Raw genomic sequence first — 19,172 nt, forward strand, 5'->3', positions numbered from 1 at the left:
GTGACATTCTAACACTGTGGATAGTGACTGAATCTCTTCTTGGGACATAAACACCCCATATGAGGGTATTAGGAGTCCTAATACACGTTGGGTGGTTGTTATTGTGCGTCTGGCCCTGCGGTGGAGTGATGATAGCTCTGCTGCAGATACTTCTCTGATTAGGGGTACTAAAAATGGACTGTCTATTAAAAGAAACAGTCTTTGTTTGATTACAATAAGTAATATTTGCTGTAATTATGTGGCTAGGATCCTGTACACATAAAGAAACATTTGACAGAGGATGCACTCGCAGAGGAGGCCAAGCGACTGAACAGTTGCGGGCTGAGGATTTAGCTGAAAATATAGGCTTTGAACAATTACGTACATTTAAATCCTAAGAACATTATTTGGGTTTGAGTTTTCCACGGGGCTATCCACACTCCTGCCATGATGCTATAAGTATATTCTGTATTGCTTACTGGCCAGCATTCTGTCTCATTGCAGCTAGCAGGCACAGCTAGGAATTCTACACGATGTTGGACCATTGCATGCACAATGGTCTCGAACTTGGATATTTTCCACAGTACTGCAGTTTTTTAACTCACTTGGTCTGTAGCGCTCTGTTAAATTCTGATAAGATAAAATAAATGATGTCCATTTCACTCAGGTCGGTTATGATGAGTTAGCCCTGGAATATAACAGTCTGAGAAGGTCTCTGTAATTTTGCAACTTTAAATACTTTAAGGTCTGCTTCTGATAATGGTACAGGCATTACCATAGGTGTCTGTGATGATGTAGGTAAATGTTGGCAGATCCAGCAATCAGAAATGTTTCGGGCAGTAAACCCATACTTGCATCATAGTGATGGCTAAATTGTCTTTATCAATTATGTATCGTCTCCTTCGCTTGTATTGTTGATTTGCAGGAGGTGTGGACTTTGTTGTGTTTTTACAAATTTGTGACTGGTGCCCTGGTGGCCAATCGGCGTCCATACGGCATGTAGGTCGTTCCTTGTGTTTTTGACACCAGATTACAGATTGTTTCAGATATTTAGCTGTGTTGAGATCATTGTACGGCAACATGTTGTTCGTTCAAGATCACGGACTGTCTCCCCAAAGGGGTGCTGGAGTCTGTAGTCAGGCATTGATATTTAGCCCTAAACCTCCCCCTTTTTCTTTTTTTTTTTTTTTTTTTTTGTTCCTTCTGTCTTCTTTTTGCTGTTTCTTCCTTGGTCTGCAACAGCTGTTGGTTGTTGGTAGGTTTTTTACACCTCAGTGAGAGCAGCCGTCTTTCTTCTGCTTCTGTTCCTTGTCTGTGAGTGGAGCGGGACTCTCTCCCTCGGCCTCCGTCTCAAGTGGCGGCACCTTTCTGCAATGGCTGGCGTGTGTCCCGGTGGTTCTTTCTTTCACATTAACCGCTGTAGGTTATCAGCACCCAGTCTCCTGGTTTCAGGTTATGCAACTGGCCCTCTGCTGGTTGCGGTAGTGTTGCTTTTACCTGTGTGTATAAGGCTCAACATTTTGGTTAAGTGCACACAGTAACTAAGCATCACATCTTCTAGGAGTTCTGAGTTGAGGACTTGATTTTCTTGGGGGAGGGCCATCTCGGTATTCATAGGTCTGCCTGGAAGAATTTCAAATGGTGACAGACCTGTTCTGGCCCTTCCCCTCCCTCTCATGGCCATTAACACTACCGGTAGTGCTTTTATCCATGAGAGTCCTGTGTCATCACAGCATTTGACCAGTTTGTTTTTAATTGTTCCATTTTCTCTTTCAACTGCTCCACCACTCTGTGGATGATAGGTGCAATGCTGTTTCAGATTGATACCTAAAAATGTTGAAAGTTGATTATTTGCATTATTTACAAAAGTTCCGTTATCACTGTTGATTTTATGTGGGATTCCCAATGGGGGAATGATTTCTCGCACTAACACCTTTGCCACTGCAGAGGCATCTGCTTTACCTGTAGGGAAAACTTCAACCCATTTAGAAAACATGTCAACAGCCACAAGACAATATTTCTTTCCTTCACATGGTGTTAGTTCAATGAAATCCATTAGCAAGTGATCAAACGGTTGGCCAGGGGCTTGTATGTCCTGGCCTCTTGTAGTGTTGCTTGTCAGACAAATTAAACATTTTGGAAAAAACATTGTGAGTAATTTGTGAAACCCGACAATTTTCAATAAAAACAAAAAACAAACAAACAACAAATAAACATTTAAACAGACATGGACGGCCGTCCTCAGATTGACATACATTGTTAACATATGTACATTCAGCCCTTTTACAGGCTGCTTTCTCTATGTTGTTAGCATGGCTCTGTGCTTCTGCTAAATCTGTGAGAGAAAGGCAAGAGGAGTATCAATCAATTGTGACATTTACAGTATGTTGGTTAGTTGTGCCGCTTCCTTTGCTGCTGTATCTGCTTGAGCATTACCTGTTGAAACAGAATCACTTTTAGTGTGAGCCTCACACTTACAGACAGATATCGCTGTAGGGAGTAAAATGGCTGTTAATAGAATTAGGTTGTTGCTCTAGCAGAATAGAAGATACAGAATATGGCACTAACAATGTGACCTCTTGATATCCTTTCTGCTTAGACAGAGAGGCTGACCCAATGCCAAGCTATCTAATTTTTTTTTTTTTTAGGAGAAATACGCCACTGGTCGTTGTACTCTACTGTTGTCATGAAACCCCCTTTCTCATTTACAGTCTGTGTAAATGATCTGTTTTGATCCGGTAGTCCCAGTGTAGGTGTAGAAGTCAGTCTGTTGTAGCTGGGTAAATGCTGTGTCAGCGTCTGTCGTCCACGTCAGGTTGTCTGTTGGTCTCAGTCCTTGGCCATGCATAACATACAAGAGTGGAGCCTCCAGGGATGCATAATCACAGATCCACTGTCTACAGTAGCCTGACATCCCTAAAAATGACATTAATTGTCTTTTGGTACGCGGTTTTGGAATCTTGAGGATGGCTTCCACTCGTTTTGAGCTCAATGTTTTACCGCTGCTAGAAATTTCGTGTCCTAGGAAAGTTACACTTTTCTGGACAAATTGCAGCTTAGCCAGGCTGGCCTTGTGGCCCTGGTCTGCAAGATATTTTAGCAATGCTACTGTGTCGACTTTTACAGGCCTGTTTTGTTGGTGAACAAATCATCAAATCATCAACATATTGTATCAGCGCGCTTCCCGCTGGTAACTACAAGTCCTCAAGACTTGCATATAACACCTGTGAGTCGACTGCAGGGGATTCCACAAAACCTTGGGACATACATCTAAATGTATATGATTTGCCCTGGAATGTGAAAGCAAACCAATACTGAGAGTCCGGATGAACTGGGACACTGAAAAATGCATTAGCCAAATCAACAATTGAAAAAAAAACAAAAAAAAAACACGTGCTTTCTGGTGGAACTAGAGAAACTTGTATATTATCTTTCTCTCTTTTTTTTTAATTTTAATTCATTTAATAGGCATTCTTACTGGTGAGTGTGCACATGGAATGATGACTCCGGTTTTTACCAGGTTTTTAAATACTGGTGTTATCCCTGCTACTGCTTCTGGTTTGAGTGGATGTTGTGCTTGACATAAACGGTATGTGCTCTTTGGTGTCACATTGAGAGGTTCAGTCTCTTTAACTAATCCCAGATCATACTTATCATTAGCCCATAACTTTTGTTGCACTTCTTGTAACTCTGAAGAGTCAATGGTTAACTGAGAAAAATGTATCCAAACCTTTTGTTTAAATTTAGCAGTTTGTGCTAAATGCACAGTTCGTTTTCCCCCAGAAAAGTGCTCTGAAATGGGCATCTGTATGTTTGCATTCGGGGTGAATATTGAATTCCTTCTCCCCTATCCTCGCATGTACAATCTCGTGAACACCGAGTGACCCAGGGTGCCAAATTTTCCCACTGCACATCATTTGCTTTAGCTAGAGACACATGTGGTGATGAGTTATGTATATTAAAGAATTTGGCTACTGCGGGGGTCAACACAACAGTCAATGCGCACATTCTATTATTGTAATACACCCAATCACTAGTAATAAAATTGCTTTCTTTATCTTCCTGGAACCAGCTTTTTCAAACTCTGTGTCTGGTCCTTCACTAACTGTGGCTGTGCAATGTAAATCAGGTGCTTGCATGACGTCGTGTGTGTGTGCTATTTCAAGCAGATCTTAGGTTATGTACCTGGGCCCTGAGGGTAACAGGTCCCATTGGTATATGTACAGTGGCTTACCATGATCTGGTTGTACATATTCACCTGGGATATCTCATGTTCTGGTGACTTTAACCCCTTCCTCTGTATAATGCAAAATCAAGCCTAAAACACACATTAGGTCTCTTGCTAACAAATTTACAAGTCAACATTTACTTTTTATATCCCCATCTGTTTTGGTAACAGACAGTGGTGTGGTATATGATTATTTAATTGTGGTGCCTGATGCCCCAACAGTGAAAATATATATACCACTCAATTTTGGAAGATAATTTTTGTTTTATGGCCCCAGAATCAACCAGAAATGTGATATTTTGCCTGCTACCTGTAGAGTTATTTCAGGTAAAACTTCAGATCCACTTGTTTTTTTGTCATGTTAAACAATTCTTTGTAATGTTTGTACGTGTATGTGGTGTTGGGGGTGCGTTCACCTGAATCTGGAGTCTCCTCTGCCTCTGCCGCAAGCCATGCCTCATCCTCTGTGCAGTCTCTGGGATAAGTGAAAAAGAAGTCCAGTGGATCCCCTTTTCAGCCTTGTTCTGTTACAGTCTCTCACACAGTGCTCAGGGTCTTCTGGTGGCAACATTCAGCTGTTTTCTTTGAAGACTTTCATCAATCTGACCACCTATTCAGCAGACTGTTCTCATAAAGTCTCTCCACATGTCCGCGATAAACAGCATCTGTTCTCCAGTCATAGCGCATGTCTGTCTCTGGCCAGTCTCCTTATACTTTGCCCCATTTCAGTTTCATGCTGTGGAGCAAGAGACTTCTGGTTTCTCTCAAATTCTGCCTTTACTGTTGTACAATTTGGGCCAGTACTTCAACAACTGCAGCCCATCCTTGTGTGGCTATGTCTGGCAGGTCACTGGAAATTCAGCGCATCTCCTCTGGTGTCCAGGCTCTGTAGACATACATCACTGCATCGGCGTCTGCTCTTGGATTAGGCACCTCAATCATTTGGAGATTGTGGACGTCTCGTGCTCTTGTTCTTGTGGATATGGGACTTGTGCTGCGATGGTTGCAGCGGCCTCACTATGGGGTTGGAGCGGATGCTGCGCCCGATTTGGTGTTCTGTTGCGGCCGACTGTACTTGGATGTCTCGGTATGAGATAGCAGGCTGTTGGTTCAGGTGACTCTGACATGCGGCTGAGGCAGGGAGGAGATCCAGTTCTTTCTGTGAATGTGAGAGCTGAGGACATTGATTAGTTTCCCTCCCCTCCCTCTTGCGCCCCTGCTCACTACTTTGTTGTCGGTGTCTTTTCTTTTTTTTTTCCTGATTCACACATCATAAATGCTCTCTGATTTATTTTGGTTTTACCCTTTATTTTGTCATATTTTCCCAATTTATTTTGGAGCGTCTGTATATGATTTATACTAAAACTACCATTCTCAGAAAATTCAAACTTTCCTACCCACAACAGAAGCTGTTTACAGGAGTCATCACCATGTTTCTCACACATAATTTTTGCACATCCCATTAGATCAGAAACTTCAGTAAAAGGTTTGCTACTAAGTTTCCCCATTTCGATATTAATTCGCAGTCACTCACTTACCAGCAAACAGAGATCTCTCTCAGACATGACATTCATTGATATTATTCATTATTTCCTTTATCAATGGGTCGTCACCCCTAAGTAATGTCACTCTACCTCAGACGTCACCCCGTGGTCTTCAATACTGTATCCTCCTTAAAAAATTTTTAGATGCCGTATCGAACTATCTTCATTCCAAGATCTCACAAGCAGCCTCTTCTCACCCTGGGAGTCGATTACGACTTGCCCTCAGGAGAGAAAGACTTCTGGTTCTTGGGCAATTTAGAATCCCCTCACCGACTGCGCGCAGATTTATACTTGGTCTTGAAAGTGGTTTGAAGCGTGAATGAGTTAGGCATCCCGGACGAGCCCCCAAATTGTCGTGGCAATTTCTGCAATCCCACCTTAACAACGAGGAACGAGACACAATTCTCTTACAGTATTGTCACACTTTAATGCTCAGAGCATGGTGCATACGACAAAGGTTAGTTTGTAATATGCACCCTGATGGGAAACAGTTCTTTGTCTTTATACATTTGGCTCATCCCTCCCACTCTGGTTGGGTTTGTTACAAAGTCAAAGGTCAGGACCTTCTGATGACATCAAGGCAACAATGCCTTAGTTAAAGCAATCAGGCCAAGATTCATTCAGTTGTACAGGATACAGCATGATCAAGGTTACATTGTATGAGATTCAATCATGATCAATCAAAGGGGAAATTAACATGATCATATTGTGGTCAAAATGTTACATTTCCCTTACAGATGCGTGTCATCACAACAAGACGGAGATAAAAAATAACTCAAAGATCGATTTTTCGTCACACGGTGTGACCGTGGCGTGGCGTCACAGTTTGATTACACGCCATCAAAACACGAGGTTCTGTATCTCGGACATACATGGTCCAATCGAGTCCAAACGAGACATGTAAGACAAGAGTCCCGGCCTGATGACATCTACACAGAAATCATGACTTAAAATCACAGCACTTAAATTCTAGTAGCATTTTTTTTACTAAGTGGACAAAGTGCTGCATTCTCTCATTCACACAGTTGTGTCCCCATGGCTTCAGGGGACATTACATTGACTTACACTAACCCTAACCTTAGCCAAAACCTATACCTTGACTGACATTATGGGAATTTGATTTTTAATCTGCATAAGAATGACAAGTCCCCATAAAGTGACTGTGTTAAAAGATTTAAGTCTTCACAACATGAGTAATACCTGGACCATACACACAAGTAGACACACACATGCTGATGGCAGCTGAGCCCATTACGACATAAATGGGGGGCATAACATATTCACAAAAATAAGTCACAGCATTAAAACTGGTGACTTGTTAGGGCCCGAGCACCTCCGGTGGGAGGCCCTATTGTATTTCGAAGGATTTGTATTTCCCTTTTGGGGCTTTTTCAGGGCCTAGACATGCTCAAATTGTTACCAAAGTTTGCAGGGAATTCAAAACCCCAAAAAGTAATTGTTTTCTGGAGTAATTTGAAATGGGCGTGGAAAAATTGCTCAACAGCGCCATCTAAGGAAAAGCCCCTCAGTTAGCTTTCACTGATCTTCACAAAAATCGTAGCCCAGGTGTATCATGACCAGACAAACAAAAAAGGTCGGAGGTGCAATTGGAAAAAAGCAACAGGAAGCCCGCCATTTTTACTTTAGTGGCCATTTTGGCCATTTTTCACATTTTTACTTTGACGAACTTGTCCCAGGGCTTTCATCAGATCAACTTCAAATTGAGATGAGTGTCATCACAACAAGATGGAGATAAAAAATAACCCAAAGATCGATTTTTCGTCACACCGTGTGACCGTGGCGTGGCATCAAAGTTTGATTACACGCCATCAAAACACGAGGTTCTGTATCTCGGACAAACATGGTCCAATCGAGTCCAAACTAGACATGTAAGACAAGAGTCCCGGCCTGATGACATCTACACAGAAATCATGACTTAAAATCACAGCGCCCCCTGGTGGAAACAGGAAATGTCTTGTTTTTTGCATGTCTTCCACTTGGATGTATTCCTCCTCATCCACTTACTGCAACCATATCAAACTGTGTCAAATGGGTCTCAAGACATTTTTAATGAAGGCATACTGTGACTTTTCGTCAAACGCCATAATAGTGGCGTGGCGTCAAAGTTCATCAACTCGCTGTGACACACGAAATTGCTGTAACTTCAGTGTTCGAGGTTCAACCTCCCTCAAACTACATTTGTGTATCAACACTCCCCCCCTGAAAATATTCATATGGTTTTAAGGAATTATTAAGTTATTTTGCCAATGGGCGTGGCAAAATAACTGACTAGCGCCCCCTAAAGGGCAGCCCCGACACCACGATTGGCCGACATGTACAAAAATCGATGGGGACATGTGTCTTTTCATAACAAACAAATAAGTCTCTAGGATAGATATGCTAGACCAAACAGGAAGCCCACCATTTAGGCTTTAGTGTTTTTTTTAATATATATGTTTTTTTTCATTTTTTTTTTTTCTAGGAACAGTACAACAATAGTGCGGCTTTTTTGTGCAAAAAAGGCGTTATGGCGGAGCGTTATGGAAAAACGCAACAGGAAGTCGCCTATTTTTTACGTTACACGTTCGATCATATCAACTTTAAATGACGCCATCTCAACAACATGGAGATTTTTTGTTTTTGACCTGAACAGATCAGTCTGTGCATAGTGATACTGACAGCGCTGCACGTGTTGGCGTGGAATGTAGTGCGTGATTAGTGGCCGTGGTTTGGAGCCGTTTCTCCCGGTCCCCCCCCCCCCCCCCCCCCCCCCCCGCGGCATAATCAGTACAACAACAGTACAACACTACCATCTGGTGGACAAATGCGGAAACTGTAGAAACAGTCTGTCTCTAACAATTACTATAATAACAATGATTTATAACAATAATATCTAAATTCTTACAACATATTTAATTTAGATTGAAGTTAATGTTGGCTCTTCTTCTTATTATTATTCTAACCCAAATGAATTGGCTTTTTGAGCCTTCAACATGCTCAAAAGTGGTGAAAATTTAATCTATATTGACTCATCGTCACAGCGCCACCTACTGGCGACAGAAAGTGACATGTTTTATACTTTGATGCACTGCTCCTGGTTGCGTAACAATATACAGCTCAAATGAGCTGAGACAAGTCATTGGACCATGGTCCGAATCGTGACATTTCCTCAAACCGTGTGAACATTGCGTTGCAGCGAAGGTTCATCCTTCGCCAAAGGAGACGATGTTGTCATAACTCCACTGTGCATTGTCCTATCACTACCAAACTTCTGTCTCATGATTATAGTCCAAGGCTGAACAGCTCTATGTGTCAATATTTCCTCAGTGTCATAGCGCCACCTACTGATTCACCATGAAACAGGAAGTACTTTGTAAATCCACTCTGCATTATCCAATTGGCCCCGAACTACTGACCTATGATCACAATCCTGACCTGAACAGCTCCATATATTAATATCAGTGCAGGGTCATAGTGCCACCTATTGATCAGTGTGAAAATGTATTTGTTGTAACATTGTCCAATTGACACAAAATTGCTCACGCTACATCAGAGCCCCAAAACGCATGCAACGCAGAGACATGCGCTTGGTCATTGATCGCTCTCTCCACTAACCGCAACAGGCTTCAAAATGCATGAGCTCGGGAACGTTAGTGCTACAACGTAGCCCTAGTTATTTTTATTTTTTTTTCGACAAAAGAAGGGCTTTTTTGAGGGCTTCAACATGCTCACCTTCTTACCAAAGTTTGCAGGGAATTAGAAAGTGGTGAAAATTTACGTATTCTGGAGTATTTAGAAATGGGCTTCACAGGAGAAAGACACTTTTACTTAGAAATGGGCTTCACAGGAGAAAGACACTTTTACAGGGTGAAACGAAATATTTTGTTTTAAAAATGTATGAGGTGTTAATGGTTGAGCTTCATCATATGTTTTCAAACTGAAAACTGAAAGAACTTTAATTTTTAGAAATGTTTCAATTAATAATAATTAATGAGTCTAAATGAAATTGATGTAAATGTGTGTGTGTCTAAGTTGGGACACTGGTCACTGCAGCATGAAGCAGAGCAGCTGGTCAACCAAGTATAGACTGACTGAAGAGAGAGACACTTGTTTTACTTTTAACACAACTTTATTTAGATCATTTCATGATTTTTCATCTTTCCAATAAACCGCAACAGCGAAAAAACAAAAACAGTTCAATCAAATAATTTATACAAAAATCCTTTCTTGTCACACACACAAAAACAAACACACACATGTTTATACTTCTATCTTAGTGAGGACACTCATTGGCATAATGCATTCCCTAGCCCCTTACCCTAACCCCCAAATTGAATGCCCTAATTAGGAGCTTTTCCTAACCTGGGACTTTTGTTCTAGAGGTCGTACAGCATTGGGAGGTAGACCACAATGCTGTGCCACCAAGGGCCCCAGGGAAGAGCTCGTGCAAAATTTCAGACATCTAACTGCTAAGGGGCCCAAACAGTTGCCCTTTTTAGTGTAAATTTCAGCATAGGCCCTTTGTGCAGTCAGCAGTTGGGAAAAAGATGGAGGTATTTTTGGTACGTCTGGTTGAGGTAGAGGCACCAAATTTTACATGCACCTCCTGGGTGACAGGTTGACACTCTGCTGAGATTTTGGGGCCCCTGGGTGTCTCGGGGCCCGAACTGCAAACATCTTTGGACCTGGAACTGGTAGAACTTTGAAAACCGGGCTGTGCCACCAAGGGCCCCAGGGAAGAGCTCGTGCACAATTTCAGACCTCTAACTGCTAAGGGGCCCAAACAGTTGCCCTTTTTAGTGTAAATTTCAGCATAGGCCCTTTGTGCATTCAGCAGTTGGGAAAAAGATGGAGGTATTTTTGGTATGTCTGGTTGAGGTAGAGGCACCAAATTTTACATGCACCTCCTGGGTGACAGGTTGACGCTCTGCTGAGATTTTGGGGCCCCTGGGTGTCTCGGGGCCCGAACTGCACCTTAGTGTGTTTTAGGATGAACTGGCCGCTGGCATCATCTTTGGACCTGTAACTGGCAGAACTTTGAAAACCGGGCTGAGCCACCAAGGGCCCCAGGGAAGAGCTCTTGCAAAATTTCAGACCTCTAGCTGCTAAGGGACCCAAACAGTTGCCCTTTTTAGTGTAAATTTCAGCATAGGCCCTTTGTGCAGTCAGCAGTTGGGAAAAAGATGGAGGTATTTTTGGTACTTCTGGTTGAGGTAGAGGCACCAAATTTTGCATGCACCTCCTGAGTAACAGGTTGACGCTCTGCTGACATTTTGGGGCCCCTGGGTATCTCGGGGGCCGAACTGCAATCATCTTTAGACCTGGAACTGGTAGAACTTTGAAAACCGGACTGTGCCACCAAGGGCCCCAGGGAAGAGCTCGTGCAAAATTTCAGACCTCTAGCTGCTAAGGGGCCCAGACAGTTGCCCTTTTTAGTGTCCATTCAGCATAGGCCCTTTGTGCAGTCAGCAGTTGGGAAAAAGATGGAGGTATTTTTGGCACGTCTGGTTGAGGTAGAGGCACCAAATTTTGCATGCACCTCTTGGGTGACAGGTTGACGCTCTGCTGAGATTTTGGGGCCCCTGGGTGTCTCGGGGCCCGAACTGCAAACATCTTTGGCCCTTGAACTGGTAGAACTTTGAAATCCGGGCTGTGCCACCAAGGGCCCCAGGGAAGAGCTCGTGCAAAATTTCAGACCTCTAACTGCTAAGGGGCCCAAACAGTTGCCCTTTTTAGTGTAAATTTCAGCATAGGCCCTTTGTGCAGTCAGTAGTTGGGGAAAAGATGGAGGTATTTTTGGTACTTCTGGTTGAAGTAGAGGCACCAAATTTTGCATGCACCTCCTGGGTGACAGGTTGACGCTCTACTGAGATTTTGGGGCCCCTGGGTGTCTCGGGGCCCGAACTGCACCTTTGTGTGTTTTAGGATCAACTGGCCGCTGGCATCATCTTTGGACCTGTAACGGGCAGAACTTTGAAAACCGGGCTGAGCCACCAAGGGCCCCAGGGAAGAGCTTGTGTAAAATTTCAGACCTCTAACTGCTAAGGGGCCCAAACAGTTGCCCTTTTTATTGTAAATTTCAGCATAGGCCCTTTGTGCAGTCAGCAGTTGGGAAAAAGATGGAGGTATTTTTGGTACTTCTGGTTGAGGTAGAGGCACAAGAGTTGTCATGCACCTCCTGGGTGCCAGGCTTAAGCTCTGCTGCGAATATGGGGTCCCTGGGTGGTTCGGGGCCTGAACTGCACCTGTGTGGATTTCAGGATCAACTGGCCTCTGGCATCATCTTTGGACCTGTAACGGGCAGAACTTTGAAAACCGGGCTGAGCCACCAAGGGCCCCAGGGAAGAGCTCGTGTAAAATTTCAGACCTCTAACTGCTAAGGGGCCCAAACAGTTGCCCTTTTTATTGTAAATTTCAGCATAGGCCCTTTGTGCAGTCAGCAGTTGGGAAAAAGATGGAGGTATTTTTGGTATGTCTGGTTGAGGTAGAGGCACCAAATTTTGCATGCACCTCCTGGGTGACAGGTTGACGCTCTGCTGAGATTTTGGGGCCCCTGGGTGTCTCGGGGCCCTAACTGCACCTTTGTGTGTTTTAGGATCAACTGGCCGCTGGCATCATCTTTGGACCTGGAACTGGCAGAACTTTGAAAACCTTGGTGTCAATATGTTGTACTCAGACCCTTCTAAGGTTTATGTGTACAAAATTAGGGACTTCTATCTATGAGCAAACAAAAAAAGGCTGACATACAATCACCACATTACAATTCCTCACTCACACTGTTAAAGTTCTCCATACCACAATTTATATTCCAAATTCCATGTATACATGTTAAGATGAGAATTTGGAATTTGGAATGTGGAATTTGGAATGTGGAATGTGGAATTGGAATGTGGAATTGGAATTTGGAATTTGGAATTCCAGATTCTCATCTATAGGGTTAGGGTTAGGGTGAGGAATTATTTCCTTCCTTAATATCTCATCCTCACATGTACCTACAGTGGTGTAGCCACCTGTCTTTGAAGCAGCACTCTATAAGCTTCCATTTGTATTGGAAATCAGCCCACTCTCTCCCTCTCTCTTTGAAATATCAGCATTTGAAGTACTTCCAGATTCTCATAGATGGCTTTATATGGCCTTCACACTGAAATTCTCCATTCAGTCAAAAAAACATACACCTCCTGGGTGCCAGGTTGACGCTGTGCTGCGAATCTGGGGCCCCTGGGTGGTTCGGGGTCTGAACTGCACCTGTGTGGATTTCAGGATCAACTGGCCTCTGGCATCATCTTTGGACCTGTAACTGGCAGAACTTTGAAAACCGGGCTGAGCCACCAAGGGCCCCAGGGAAGAGCTCTTGCAAAATTTCAGACCTCTAACTGCTAAGGGGCCCAAACAGTTGCCCTTTTTAGTGTAAATTTCAGCATAGGCCCTTTGTGCAGTCAGCAGTTGGGAAAAAGATGGAGGTATTTTTGGTACTTCTGGTTGAGGTAGAGGCACAAGATTTGTCATGCACCTCCTGGGTGCCAGGCTTAAGCTCTGCTGCGAATATGGGGTCCCTGGGTGGTTCGGGGCCTGAACTGCACCTGTGTGGATTTCAGGATCAACTGGCCTCTGGCATCATCTTTGGACCTGTAACGGGCAGAACCTTGAAAACCGGGCTGAGCCACCAAGGGCCCCAGGGAAGAGCTCTTGCAAAATTTCAGACCTCTAGCTGCTAAGGGACCCAAACAGTTGCCCTTTTTAGTGTAAATTTCAGCATAGGCCCTTTGTGCAGTCAGCAGTTGGGAAAAAGATGGAGGTATTTTTGGTACTTCTGGTTGAGGTAGAGGCACCAAATTTTGCATGCACCTCCTGGGTTACAGGTTGACGCTCTGCTGAGATTTTGGGGCCCCTGGGTGTCTCGGGGCCCGAACTGCAAACATCTTTGGACCTGGAGCTGGTAGAACTTTGAAATCCGGGCTGTGCCACCAAGGGCCCCAGGGAAGAGCTCGTGCAAAATTTCAGACCTCTTACTGCTAAGGGGCCCAAACAGTTGCCCTTTTTAGTGTAAATTTCAGTATAGGCCCTTTGTGCTTTCAGCAGTTGGGAAAAAGATGGAGGTATTTTTGGTACTTCTGGTTGAGGTAGAGGCACCAAATTTTGCATGCACCTCCTGGGTGACAGGTTGACGCTCTGCTGAGATTTTGGGGCCCCTGGGTGTCTCGGGGCCCGAACTGCACCTTTGTCTGTTTTAGGATCAACTGGCCGCTGGCATCATCTTTGGACCTGGAACTGGTAGAACTTTGAAAACCGGGCTGTGCCACCAAGGGCCCCAGGGAAGAGCTCGTGCAAAATCTCAGACCTTTAACTGCTAAGGGGCCCAAACAGTTGCCCTTTTTAGTGTAAATTTCAGCATAGGCCCTTTGTGCAGTCAGCAGTTGGGAAAAAGATGGAGGTATTTTTGGTACTTCTGGTTGAGGTAGAGCCACCAAATTTGTCATGCACCTCCTGGGTGCCGGGCTTAAGCTCTGCTGCGAATATGGGGTCCCTGGGTGGTTCGGGGCCCAAACTGCACCTGTGTGGATTTCAGGATCAACTGGCCTCTGGCATCATCTTTGGACCTGTAACTGGCAGAACTTTGAAAACCGGGCTGAGCCACCAAGGGCCCCAGGGAAGAGCTCGTGTAAAATTTCAGACCTCTAACTGCTAAGGGGCCCAAACAGTTGCCCTTTTTATTGTAAATTTCAGCATAGGCCCTTTGTGCAGTCAGCAGTTGGGAAAAAGATGAAGGTATTTTTGGTATGTCTGGTTGAGGTAGAGGCACCAAATTTTGCATGCACCTCCTGGGTGACAGGTTGACGCTCTGCTGAGATTTTGGGGCCCCTGGGTGTCTCGGGGCCCGAACTGCACCTTTGTGTGTTTTAGGATCAACTGGCCGCTGGCATCATCTTTGGACCTGGAACTGGCAGAACTTTGAAAACCTTGGTGTCAATATGTTGTACTCAGACCCTTTTAAGGTTTATGTGTACAAAATTAGGGACTTCTATCTATGAGCAAACAAAAAAAGGCTGACATACAATCACCACATTACAATTCCTCACTCACACTGTTAAAGTTCTCCATACCACAATTTATATTCCAAATTCCATGTATACATGTTAAGATGAGAATTTGGAATTTGGAATGTGGAATTTGGAATGTGGAATGTGGAATGTGGAATTGGAATGTGGAATTGGAATTTGGAATTCCAGATTCTCATCTATAGGGTTAGGGTTAGGGTGAGGAATTATTTCCTTCCTTAATATCTCATCCTCACATGTACCTACAGTGGTGTAGCCACCTGTCTTTGAAGCAGCACTCTATAAGCTTCCATTTGTATTGGAAATCAGCCCACTCTCTCCCTCTCTCTTTGAAATATCAGCATTTGAAGTACTTCCAGATTCTCATAGATGGCTTTATATGGCCTTCACACTGAAATTCTCCATTCAGTCAAAAAAACATACACCTCCTGGGTGCCAGGTTGACGCTGTGCTGCGAATCTGGGGCCCCTGGGTGGTTCGGGGCCTGAACTGCACCTGTGTGGATTTCAGGATCAACTGGCCTCTGGCATCATCTTTGGACCTGTAACTGGCAGAACTTTGAAAACCGGGCTGAGCCACCAAGGGCCCCAGGGAAGAGCTCTTGCAAAATTTCAGACCTCTAGCTGCTAAGGGACCCAAACAGTTGCCCTTTTTAGTGTAAATTTCAGCATAGGCCCTTTGTGCAGTCAGCAGTTGGGAAAAAGATGGAGGTATTTTTGGTACTTCTGGTTGAGGTAGAGGCACCAAATTTTGCATGCACCTCCTGGGTTACAGGTTGACGCTCTGCTGAGATTTTGGGGCCCCTGGGTGTCTCGGGGCCCGAACTGCAAACATCTTTGGACCTGGAGCTGGTAGAACTTTGAAATCCGGGCTGTGCCACCAAGGGCCCCAGGGAAGAGCTCGTGCAAAATTTCAGACCTCTTACTGCTAAGGGGCCCAAACAGTTGCCCTTTTTAGTGTAAATTTCAGTATAGGCCCTTTGTGCTTTCAGCAGTTGGGAAAAAGATGGAGGTATTTTTGGTACTTCTGGTTGAGGTAGATGCACCAAATTTTGCATGCACCTCCTGGGTGACAGGTTGACGCTCTGCTGAGATTTTGGGGCCCCTGGGTGTCTCGGGGCCCGAACTGCACCTTTGTGTGTTTTAGGATCAACTGGCCGCTGGCATCATCTTTGGACCTGGAACTGGTAGAACTTTGAAAACCGGGCTGTGCCACCAAGGGCCCCAGGGAAGAGCTCGTGCAAAATTTCAGACCTCTAACTGCTAAGGGGCCCAAACAGTTGCCCTTTTTAGTGTAAATTTCAGCATAGGCCCTTTGTGCAGTCAGCAGTTGGGAAAAAGATGGAGGTATTTTTGGTACTTCTGGTTGAGGTAGAGGCACAAGATTTGTCATGCACCTCCTGGGTGCCGGGCTTAAGCTCTGCTGCGAATATGGGGTCCCTGGGTGGTTCGGGGCCTGAACTGCACCTGTGTGGATTTCAGGATCAACTGGCCTCTGGCATCATCTTTGGACCTGTAACGGGCAGAACTTTGAAAACCGGGCTGAGCCACCAAGGGCCCCAGGGAAGAGCTCGTGTAAAATTTCAGACCTCTAACTGCTAAGGGGCCCAAACAGTTGCCCTTTTTATTGTAAATTTCAGCATAGGCCCTTTGTGCAGTCAGCAGTTGGGAAAAAGATGGAGGTATTTTTGGTATGTCTGGTTGAGGTAGAGGCACCAAATTTTGCATGCACCTCCTGGGTGACAGGTTGACGCTCTGCTGAGATTTTGGGGCCCCTGGGTGTCTCGGGGCCCGAACTGCACCTTTGTGTGTTTTAGGATCAACTGGCCGCTGGCATCATCTTTGGACCTGGAACTGGCAGAACTTTGAAAACCTTGGTGTCAATATGTTGTACTCAGACCCTTTTAAGGTTTATGTGTACAAAATTAGGGACTTCTATCTATGAGCAAACAAAAAAAGGCTGACATACAATCACCACATTACAATTCCTCACTCACACTGTTAAAGTTCTCCATACCACAATTTATATTCCAAATTCCATGTATACATGTTAAGATGAGAATTTGGAATTTGGAATGTGGAATTTGGAATGTGGAATGTGGAATGTGGAATGTGGAATTGGAATGTGGAATTGGAATTTGGAATTCCAGATTCTCATCTATAGGGTTAGGGTTAGGGTGAGGAATTATTTCCTTCCTTAATATCTCATCCTCACATGTACCTACAGTGGTGTAGCCACCTGTCTTTGAAGCAGCACTCTATAAGCTTCCATTTGTATTGGAAATCAGCCCACTCTCTCCCTCTCTCTTTGAAATATCAGCATTTGAAGTACTTCCAGATTCTCATAGATGGCTTTATATGGCCTTCACACTGAAATTCTCCATTCAGTCAAAAAAACATACACCTCCTGGGTGCCAGGTTGACGCTGTGCTGCGAATCTGGGGCCCCTGGGTGGTTCGGGGCCTGAACTGCACCTGTGTGGATTTCAGGATCAACTGGCCTCTGGCATCATCTTTGGACCTGTAACTGGCAGAACTTTGAAAACCGGGCTGAGCCACCAAGGGCCCCAGGGAAGAGCTCTTGCAAAATTTCAGACCTCTAGCTGCTAAGGGACCCAAACAGTTGCCCTTTTTAGTGTAAATTTCAGCATAGGCCCTTTGTGCAGTCAGCAGTTGGGAAAAAGATGGAGGTATTTTTGGTACTTCTGGTTGAGGTAGAGGCACCAAATTTTGCATGCACCTCCTGGGTTACAGGTTGACGCTCTGCTGAGATTTTGGGGCCCCTGGGTGTCTCGGGGCCCGAACTGCACCTTTGTGTGTTTTAGGATCAACTGGCCGCTGGCATCATCTTTGGACCTGGAACTGGTAGAACTTTGAAAACCGGGCTGTGCCACCAAGGGCCCCAGGGAAGAGCTCGTGCAAAATCTCAGACCTTTAACTGCTAAGGGGCCCAAACAGTTGCCCTTTTTAGTGTAAATTTCAGCATAGGCCCTTTGTGCAGTCAGCAGTTGGGAAAAAGATGGAGGTATTTTTGGTACTTCTGGTTGAGGTAGAGGCCCAAGATTTGTCATGCACCTCCTGGGTGCCGGGCTTAAGCTCTGCTGCGAATATGGGGTCCCTGGGTGGTTCGGGGCCCGAACTGCACCTGTGTGGATTTCAGGATCAACTGGCCTCTGGCATCATCTTTGGACCTGTAACGGGCAGAACTTTGAAAACCGGGCTGAGCCACCAAGGGCCCCAGGGAAGAGCTCGTGTAAAATTTCAGACCTCTAACTGCTAAGGGGCCCAAACAGTTGCCCTTTTTATTGTAAATTTCAGCATAGGCCCTTTGTGCAGTCAGCAGTTGGGAAAAAGATGGAGGTATTTTTGGTATGTCTGGTTGAGGTAGAGGCACCAAATTTTGCATGCACCTCCTGGGTGACAGGTTGACGCTCTGCTGAGATTTTGGGGCCCCTGGGTGTCTCGGGGCCCGAACTGCACCTTTGTGTGTTTTAGGATCAACTGGCCGCTGGCATCATCTTTGGACCTGGAACTGGCAGAACTTTGAAAACCTTGGTGTCAATATGTTGTACTCAGACCCTTTTAAGGTTTATGTGTACAAAATTAGGGACTTCTATCTATGAGCAAACAAAAAAAGGCTGACATACAATCACCACATTACAATTCCTCACTCACACTGTTAAAGTTCTCCATACCACAATTTATATTCCAAATTCCATGTATACATGTTAAGATGAGAATTTGGAATTTGGAATGTGGAATTTGGAATGTGGAATTTGGAATGTGGAATGTGGAATTGGAATGTGGAATTGGAATTTGGAATTCCAGATTCTCATCTATAGGGTTAGGGTTAGGGTGAGGAATTATTTCCTTCCTTAATATCTCATCCTCACATGTACCTACAGTGGTGTAGCCACCTGTCTTTGAAGCAGCACTCTATAAGCTTCCATTTGTATTGGAAATCAGCCCACTCTCTCCCTCTGTCTTTGAAATATCAGCATTTGAAGTACTTCCAGATTCTCATAGATGGCTTTATATGGCCTTCACACTGAAATTCTCCATTCAGTCAAAAAAACATACACCTCCTGGGTGCCAGGTTGATGCTGTGCTGCGAATCTGGGGCCCCTGGGTGGTTCGGGGCCTGAACTGCACCTGTGTGGATTTCAGGATCAACTGGCCTCTGGCATCATCTTTGGACCTGTAACTGGCAGAACTTTGAAAACCGGGCTGAGCCACCAAGGGCCCCAGGGAAGAGCTCTTGCAAAATTTCAGACCTCTAGCTGCTAAGGGACCCAAACAGTTGCCCTTTTTAGTGTAAATTTCAGCATAGGCCCTTTGTGCAGTCAGCAGTTGGGAAAAAGATGGAG

The 19,172-nt window shown here is 44.7% G+C and overlaps 1 long non-coding RNA gene across 1 annotated transcript; it reads right to left on the reverse strand.

The window, feature by feature from the left end:
• Window positions 1-1,404: 1,404 nt before the first annotated feature.
• On the reverse strand, window positions 1,405-5,158 carry LOC117763723. Its single transcript, XR_004614207.1, has 3 exons — window positions 1,861-5,158; window positions 1,626-1,768; window positions 1,405-1,520 (listed from the first exon to the last, which is right to left on the reverse strand). It is a non-coding gene; the product is annotated as an uncharacterized LOC117763723 (long non-coding RNA).
• Between the last annotated feature and the right edge of the window lie 14,014 nt (window positions 5,159-19,172).

The sequence above is a fragment of the Hippoglossus hippoglossus genome, chromosome 6, assembly GCF_009819705.1.
Source record: "Hippoglossus hippoglossus isolate fHipHip1 chromosome 6, fHipHip1.pri, whole genome shotgun sequence".
In the NCBI taxonomy this organism is placed as follows: domain Eukaryota; kingdom Metazoa; phylum Chordata; class Actinopteri; order Pleuronectiformes; family Pleuronectidae; genus Hippoglossus; species Hippoglossus hippoglossus.